An 8,919-nucleotide genomic window follows, 5' to 3' on the forward strand; every position below is an offset into this window, starting at 1 on the left:
CCAAATATCATGAGACTCAAAATAAACCATGAGAGTTGGCAATAATTAAATATTTTTAAAAGTATTTGGAGTTTTAATATAAAAAAGGTGATAGGAGAAACAACCATAAGGAGCTATAAAATAATGATTTGTCTTGGAACAGAAGCTCATAAAAGCAGAAAATAATAGGGAAAAAGCTTGTTGCTCAAAGAGATCATGTGTTATGGTGAAAGTCATTCATTTTCTACCCAGAAACATGTTAGCTTTAATGTATAATATTTTGTGTACAGTGACGGAAAAAGCCATGCAACCAAGCAAAAATGATATTTCCTTTATGAATTTCTCCTAAATCTGTAGAGATAACAGATTAAGGTTTTCTAAAATGAAGAGTGGATCATTTTAAAATGACTGTAAAGGCAGCTGACTAATACAATTTGAATAGAAGCCCTGCAGCTAACCCACAGCAGAAAACTGATTATCATACCAATGCAATGCATAGAACTGTAAGGGCTTTTTGTTTTCAGTTTAACAAACAAAATTCATTCAGACTATCAGGCTGAGATTCTTTGGTCTGTTAAACCCACTGAGCTACAAAAAAAATGTCCTTAAATAGCCAATAGTGGAGAACTCCCCTTGTGCAAGAGAACTCCACTGGTGTAAAGTTGGCAGAGATAGTATAGCTGTCTCCCCATCCCTGCTGTAGTGGGGGAGATGGCATTCTGGGACAGGTGTGGAGCAGGAATGGAACATGGAAGAGCAGGGATCGGCTGCCCCCCAAGACTGGCACAAGGTCATTGAACGAGTGTAAGTCAGAGCTGCTCTTTTGCAGGGGTCTGGGTGTCACTCAGGATCGGGGAGCTGCAATCAGTTTCCTGACCCCCTCACTCTCTCCCTGAGTCCAAGTGGTGTTCAGATGCAGTTGAGACGCTGCCTCATAGATATTAGGCGTCTTGGCTTGTTTACTAACAAACCAGTTGTATGTCTGTCCAAAATCAGTGCTAAAAAGGCTTTAGTAATCCACTGTCAAGCTATTTTTTCTTTTTATGCCAGTGAATGTGTAAGGTGGAACCAGGAATAAGGTTGGTATAAAATAAAGATGCCATGAAGAAGTAAAGATAGATGCTACAGTCAATGAGGCAGTAGGTCGTCTTGCCATCAATGCATCTGATACGTTGTTTTAAAAAAATAAGCCATTGAATATTTTAAGCAGATAAAATTGATCTTGAAAAACAATTCTAGTAGAAAAATAACAGTGTGACAAGCACCCTCAGTTCTGTTACGGCTTAATTCATAATTTTCTCACACTGAACAATTACTCATATTTCACCTTTCTTGTCCCTGAGGTTTTTAATTCTTCTCTCCAAAAAGTAATGTTATCTTCGCTGTCCAATTACACTTTAACCACTCTATCAGATCAAACGTATGGACTCTTGTCTGAGTCTCCCTTACTCAGCTTTTACTTCATGAAGAGAAGAGCTACATTCCAAGGTCACAAATGATTAATCTTGACCTGTGAACCATGAAAGTGTTAAGTCTTAATATAAACGTATTACTGTACATAGCAAAGTGAAACATACTATGTATCTAAGAAAAATAATTAACTGAATTTTCCTGACTTTACTCTTTGGTTGCTAATTAAGCACTTAATACAAAATCAGTTCTCTGAGGATATATTACATGCTTAGAAAAATAGTGGAATCATTTGACCCCTCAAGAACGCGTGCTGTATATATTTGCTTTCCAGGTTTTGCACAATAGGCTGGTTCCCTGTTAAATCTTGAGGTCCCTTAGTGTTCATAACATGCACTGCTCAGGATGCTAAAAGAACAAGCTGGCTTTGTGAAGGGAGCACTGTTTGAAAATGTGCACATTTAAAATATCTGTTAGTTTTCTGGTGATATTTGATTAAAATTGCATCACAGAGTAGGAAGGAGGTAAGCAGAGTGAAATGACTTGGGGAGAAAAATGTTTAAAGTGAAGATTAACAAACACAAGATAAGTAAGATGGCAAATAACAAGTAAAGAAATTAACTAAGTACAAGGCTTGGGGAGGAAAAAATTCCCATTCCCTTCCAGTGGCAGAACATAAAGGTTAACTTCTTACAAGAGAAAATACCTTTTTATTTAGGTCCACTAATATGGACTGCTGAAATACCCACTGTTCTCAAAGAATCTCTAGTCCAAATAGTGGGGTGAAAGTCTGTGTTGTTGGGAGCTCTTTTGTGTGTGGATACAAGGTGTGTTACAGGCCTGCTAGGGAAACACAGTGGTTGACACGTCAAATTTCTTCACTGTATTTGTGCAGGGCCCCAGTTATGCCAGTTTCAGTGGTGTAACTCCATTTACTTCAACAGGATTACTCTGGTGTACATGAGAAGAAAATTGGGCCCCTTGTTACAAAGAGAGATTTGGTGAATGTAATATAATAACAATTTACCAATATACATTACTATCAACAAAAGGCGGCATTTCCTTACATATTCTTATTCTGAAATAGTATCCTCATTTTGCACAAAACTTATATACTGTACATTTATTTAGTAGAAAGGAAATGATGCCACAATGCGTGGCTTACTCAACCAGCTATTATAACAGTTAATTTAATTTTAAATTAACCAAACAACAGAAGGCAGTCAAGTCAGAATAAATTTGCAAGCTACTTCTTTGAATTATAACCAGGGTTGGAAACATTTTCCACTTGTGACAGTGCAATTAGTTATGCTAAGCAGACCTTGTGAAACCCATCTCCAGAATATACTGAAATAAAGTATGTTCTGGAACTAAACATTATATCCCCTGAAGCTCTCAAACCTGACATAAATAAACATACAAAAAATCTATTTTTAACTGTAAATCATTCATTTCTGAACTACTGGAGGGCACAAGAAGTACTACTGTCTAAAATAACAGGTTTCAGAGTAGCAGCCATGTTAGTCTGTATTCGCAAAAGAAAAGGAGGACTTGTGGCACCTTAGAGACTAACCAATTTATTTGAGCATAAGCTTTCGTGAGCTACAGCTCACTTCATCGGATGCTTTGAGTGGAATGCATCTGATGAAGTGAGCTGTAGCTCACAAAAGCTTATGCTCAAATAAATTTGTTAGTCTCTAAGGTGCCACAAGTCCTCCTTTTGTTTTACTATCTAAAAGCAGATGTGTTCACATTGGAAGCAACCATTCATTCTATCAGGTTATTTGTGTGTTTGGTATCAGAAGACAGCTTCTTATCGCTTTTGTACCAGATTTTTCTGAAACAGCTTGTATAATAGCTGAAACACAATATTACTATTATGAGTAAGTCTAGGGCAAGATACGCTTATGTAAGTATGGGTGGGCCTGATGATTATACAATATTTCCCACTCCCCTCAGCCAGGTAGGTTCTGTGTATGATGCATCATTAAGATGAACTCAAATTTACAGCAGATTGTAGGAGACAACCCTAAAATCATCGCCACAGAATGCATATAGAGTGGTAACAGGATTCCCCAATAGTTGTCTAACTCTGACTTGACATTAGCAACTTGCAAACAGAATAAACACTGCATTACCAACAAACATGCAACAGATACCCTCATCTTACATTACACCCATCACTGTAGTAATCACTGATTGCAATGATAGCTTTAATTTCAGTCTTATTGCCTGAGGCTAGCCACTGCAATGATAAACAATAGCCTCACCAAGCACTTGCTTTTGTCAAACAACACTCACATGTCACAGTGAAATTAACATATTCTTTTTTGCCCTTTACTTCTAGCCACTGTTAGGATACTGTCCTATTACTGCTTCTGGAAGTATGCTCTTGGTATAATTTACTTCTTAAGGGGTTTGTTATATTTTGGTATATATGAAATGACCTTTTACATTGTAAATCAATTTTTATTGGACAATGGCCACCATATCTACATCATTGTTGTAGCCCTTACAGTACCTACATAATTCACAGGATGTAGTAGTTTTCTGGTAGTAAGTTTTAGCCTATGTTAGGGTTTATATTGGCGCCGAGCACCATAGTTATCTGGCAGGTATGCTTTTCCTACCATATCTAGGATTTCACTCTATTTGAACTTTAAAAGGTATAGTTCTGCAATAGTTATGGGAATTTAGCTACATTATTTCCATCATGAACTGGCATTGCATTGTTCAACATGTTCTGCCTCCCATATGCTAATTAGAAAATGTAACTAATTTTTAATTCAGTTCTTGACACTGTTCTTCATAAATAACTATCTATCCTGAAAACAACCAGGACTTAAAAGATAAATGGGCTAGAGCTAGGTTGCTGTAAATGAGAGTAGCACCACTGACTTTAATGGAGGTAGGCTGATTTACGCCAGCTGAGCATCTGACCTAACTAGATCTCTCCCAGACCTGTTCTCATAAATTCTGCTTTGAGAGAAATGGTTTTCTGTCATTCCATGGCCCTATCACTTCAGCCTTAGGTAGCTCATTAGTATGCTTCACTTTAGCTAACTAAAATGTACATATTTTTCAAAACTTAGATTCATTTGTATGCTCAAAAGCCTTCCAAAGTAATATTCAATAAGACCTAGTAGTATACGCAGACCTGGCTAATTATAAGTTCAGTGGCTACTGTACTTGGCTTAGACGCTATACAAAGATTTGCATTGTCATGCATTTAAACCATAGGGAAATCTGTAAGCATCTGAGTGATTAAATTTGCTGTCAAGGAAATCTAAAAGGAAGCAAACTGTACACTGGCGAAAACATCATCTCCTTTGGCTACTGTGGGAGCAGGTCTGAGAATTTCACTAGCATATTTCTAAAGGAATAAATGCAAAGCTGACAACTTTGTACCAGTCACAAAATCTTGCAATGATCTTCCCACAAACTAAATCTGCTCTATGTCACAGGCTTACCCAATTAAGATGCTCCAGGTGAAATGATTGCTACTATTTTGGGGATTAGGCTGATCAGCCACTGGATGTCACTGTTAGTCTACACCAGGGATCGGCAACCTTTGGCGCATGGCCTGTCAGGGAAATCCGCTGGTGGGCCGGGACGTCGGCAGGTTCAGCTGATTAAAGTTCCCACTGGCCGTGGTTCACTGTTCAAGGCCAATGAGGGCTGCGGAAAGTGGCGTGGGCGGAGGGATGTGCTGGCCGCCGCTTCCTGCAGCCCCCATTGGCCAGGAATGGAGAACTGCGGCCAGTGGGAGCTGCGATCAGCCAAACCTGTGGACGCTGCAGGTAAACAAACTGTCCCAGCCTGCCAGCAGATTTCCCTGATGGGCCGCATGCCAAAGGTTGCCGATCCCTGGTCTACACACACAAAAACAAAATTGCATTTGTTTGGCATTAGAAATATTTAAAGATGATAGGATGACTCTGAACCCCACTGCACACAATGATTAGAAATACGGCTTCCAGATATTGAAAGAACATAGATCACATTTTCTGTCTGAACATGTGTATTGTGACAAGGAACATCTGCATTAATATTCCTCTTTTTAGTCTGTTTATTTGTGAATTTGTTAGCAGTCTGATTAATAGATTCATAAATTATAAGGCCAGAAGAGACCACTGGGCTCATCTAGTCTAACCGGCTGCATAACACTGGCTATAGGCCAGATATACAATCAATATCACTGTCTTGGTGATGGAGAGTTTAATCTCCTGTGACATGTGTTGTTCTGGGTGGAGCTCAAATGAATGCTCTCCCCCAGATTGTGCAAGCTGACTAGTAATGCAGCAGCTGAGACAATGCTATTTCTGAGTTATAGACCAAAAGTATTTCCTTCCCTTAATACAGGGTGGCTCTCTGTCTCCCTTTAGTGGCTCCATCACATCGGAAGGTATATGAATTGGGTACAAGGTTGAGATGGGTCCTTTGGCTCAGGCAGCAGAGGTTTGTGCTTTTAGATCTAGATCCCATGTTTTTATTCCCACTGCGGATGACTCACCTAGGGGCATCGCAATATACCACAACTTCAGAAGTACTAGGGAGAGACAAAATGGTGTACATCAAGAGCGGCAAAGAAACATTGCTCATTAAGAGAAAGGGGAGGAAAAGAGTTTAAACGGACTTTACAGTTTATTTCTGGCGGTCTCAATATATCCAAAATATCAAAGCAAAGAACGAAAAAAGTGAATAAAACAGTATGCTTCCTTGTAGGGTTAATAGCCAATAGGTCTGCTTCTCTCATGTCTTGCACTTTTTGCAGTAATTTACTGCTGTGCAAAGTGTCTGCAGAATGCTACCAAATCAGAATGGCAGCATTTTACCCCAACTTGTGTAGGTTAAAATGACCACACACACCCTGGGAGAATCAGGCCCAATGGGTAAGAGAAAATGACGAATCAGCTAAAAATTAGAACAAAAATCCTAAAAAATTAAGAAAGCTCAACCTTGCCTTTTAAAAATTCTGTTTCGGCAAGGTTGCAAGACAAGGTTGCAAATGCACTGTGAAAAACTGGAAGTCTGCTAGACAGCTGAGAAGTCCATTCTGTCCAATTATGATGACTTTATCTTGTAACAGTGGAGCAAGAACTGGCTGTTAGTCAGACTGCCTAAAGCGGGGACTTTCCTTCCTTGGGGAAAATTTTAAAGCCCTGAGCATAGAGACTGAATCCACCCTTCACCGAACAAATTACTCTCAAATGCCCCACACAAAGGCAAGATAGCTAGCTGGTGGAAAACCTGTGTATCTGTAAGTCTGGTGCCTTTGCATAACATAAAACCAATATTTGGCCACAAGAAGAAGACAAAACAAAACAAGCCCTCAAAAACAGAAAAGACAAATCAGCTCCTGGACGTTAAAAATCTGATTAATCCAAAGTAATGAATTATACTGGGGAGTCCTTATACATAGTGGGGAGAATTCACTCCAGTAGACGCATTGGTTTCAACAGGACTACTCACATGTGTGTGTGAGTAGCGGTGCCAGAATCTAGCTTAGCAACATTATTTTAAGAGGGAAGAGAGACATCTAAAGAGCCACAAAACAATTGCTATGAACTGATCAAAAATTTGACATTCCCTCACTTTACAAAAATAATTATTTTAATGATTGCTACTCTGTGTATGAAAAGACTGGGGATTATTTTGGGGTTGACCTACTTCATAGATTGTTATTATTACTAGTCTCTGTATCTCCTTCAGACACCTGCATTTTTCACTTCAGAGCTGTGTTGCTGCTAATTCCTTAGCAAAACCAGAAACAAGTTTAACTATCCATACTGCCGTAGCAATCACAGGATTCAAATACTGACATTAACTAGCTTGCTCATTCCTTGGTTCTATAACACTGGTTAAAGAATAAGATATAATAATAATAATGAACCAACTCTTGTCTAATATATACATTAAGGTTCGTTTTGGGGATCTGGCAATTTACAGAAAATTGCATCAAAAATAAAAATACTAGACCTGATTCCTACCTCTGAAAATCAGGAGTAGCCGATGGAACTCCCTGGGTATAAAACAGGTAGGAGAATAAGACCCATTTTCTAGATTACATGAAACCCCATGTGAATATTTGAAATTATACAAGTAATCGTAAAGTAGAAGCATGCTTTTTCGAAACACTACTTACATTTAAAATACAGAAACACTTGATTGTCCAATGAACATTATACAAAACCTATTCATGAGAAGTTTCTCGGAACAAAGCAAACTCCTTTAAACATAGTGCATCTAGCTATAAAAGCGACTCTCAGCCAGGGTGAAAGAAATGCTACTTTAAGGTCACCTTTGAGACTTCAATTTGGTGATATATTGTGTCTCAGAATTGCCACTATGGCAACCAGCTTACTGCCTGTTCAATTTGCTCCATAGTGGATGGCCACCGATCGCAGTTCAGTGCCCCTCATGCTCCAAGAGAGAATGCGTATCAAACAGATCTTCCGCAGCAGCCAAGTGTGGATCAATTACATCCATGCTTAGCTGCAGAAGTGTTTGGTGTGTGCTCACAACTGAAGTGCAAGGGAATTTGACTGCAGCGGACAGTCACATAGGACACAGTAGCAGGGAGCCATAGAAATATCAATACATGAAGGAGGAGAAGGAAAGTTCAGATGCCTCCATACGTAATGACCTCTCCTACCAAAATGTTTCACCGGCAGCAGGGGAAATAAAAAAAAATGAGACAGGAAGGTCCCCAGGGGAAACGCTTTTCTTAGGAAATCTGGGAAAGCTTTTCTTCAAGGATTTCGTTTCTCTTTAACTGCCTCATATCGTGAAGCCAAATTTTACACTAGAACTGAGTAAATTATGACGATAGATTCTCTTTGATACTCAGAATTACTTTCCTGAAAAGAGAAGAGCAATGAAAGCTGTACTGCTTTAATGATACTCCTATAATTACAACCCTCCTCCTTCCCCAGTGTGGATGCAGTAATACCGGTATAAAGGTGCTTATACCAGTATAGCTTATCCTTGTGTGGGATAGGGAATAAGGCACCCATATAACTGCATCCACACAAGGGGTTGTACCGGTATACCTATTCCTGTAAAAATCACACCTCTAACTGACATAGTTATATCAGTACCGAAGCTGTGTACAGAGTAGGCCTCTAACACATGCTACAGCGACAGCAGTGCTGAAGTTTGCTTCATTAGAAGCTGAGAGAGAATTTGATGAAATGCCAGTAAGATGGCACAGAATGGCCCCTTCCATAGGTGGCACAGCATCTCAGGAACAATAGTTGAGCACGTAAAAGCTCAAGAGACTGGCTCTGCAGCACCAGGATTGCTGACCGCCCCCAGCTGCCGCTCTGGAACTTTGAAGTGTTTCTAACAACAACTTTCAGTGCTCAGCAAAATGGCAGACAGCCTGCAGCACTCTGTCTAGCTGTAGTGAATCTCTTGATATGTCACAAGCTCTCTCAGAATAGCCTATGAAACAGAAAGAGAGTTAAAGGACAGTAGCTTCCTGACAGGACAATCCCTGGAGAGTAGCTACTATTTTTTACTTGCTAA

Source organism: Eretmochelys imbricata, chromosome 17 (assembly GCF_965152235.1).
Source record: "Eretmochelys imbricata isolate rEreImb1 chromosome 17, rEreImb1.hap1, whole genome shotgun sequence".
NCBI lineage: Eukaryota > Metazoa > Chordata > Testudines > Cheloniidae > Eretmochelys > Eretmochelys imbricata.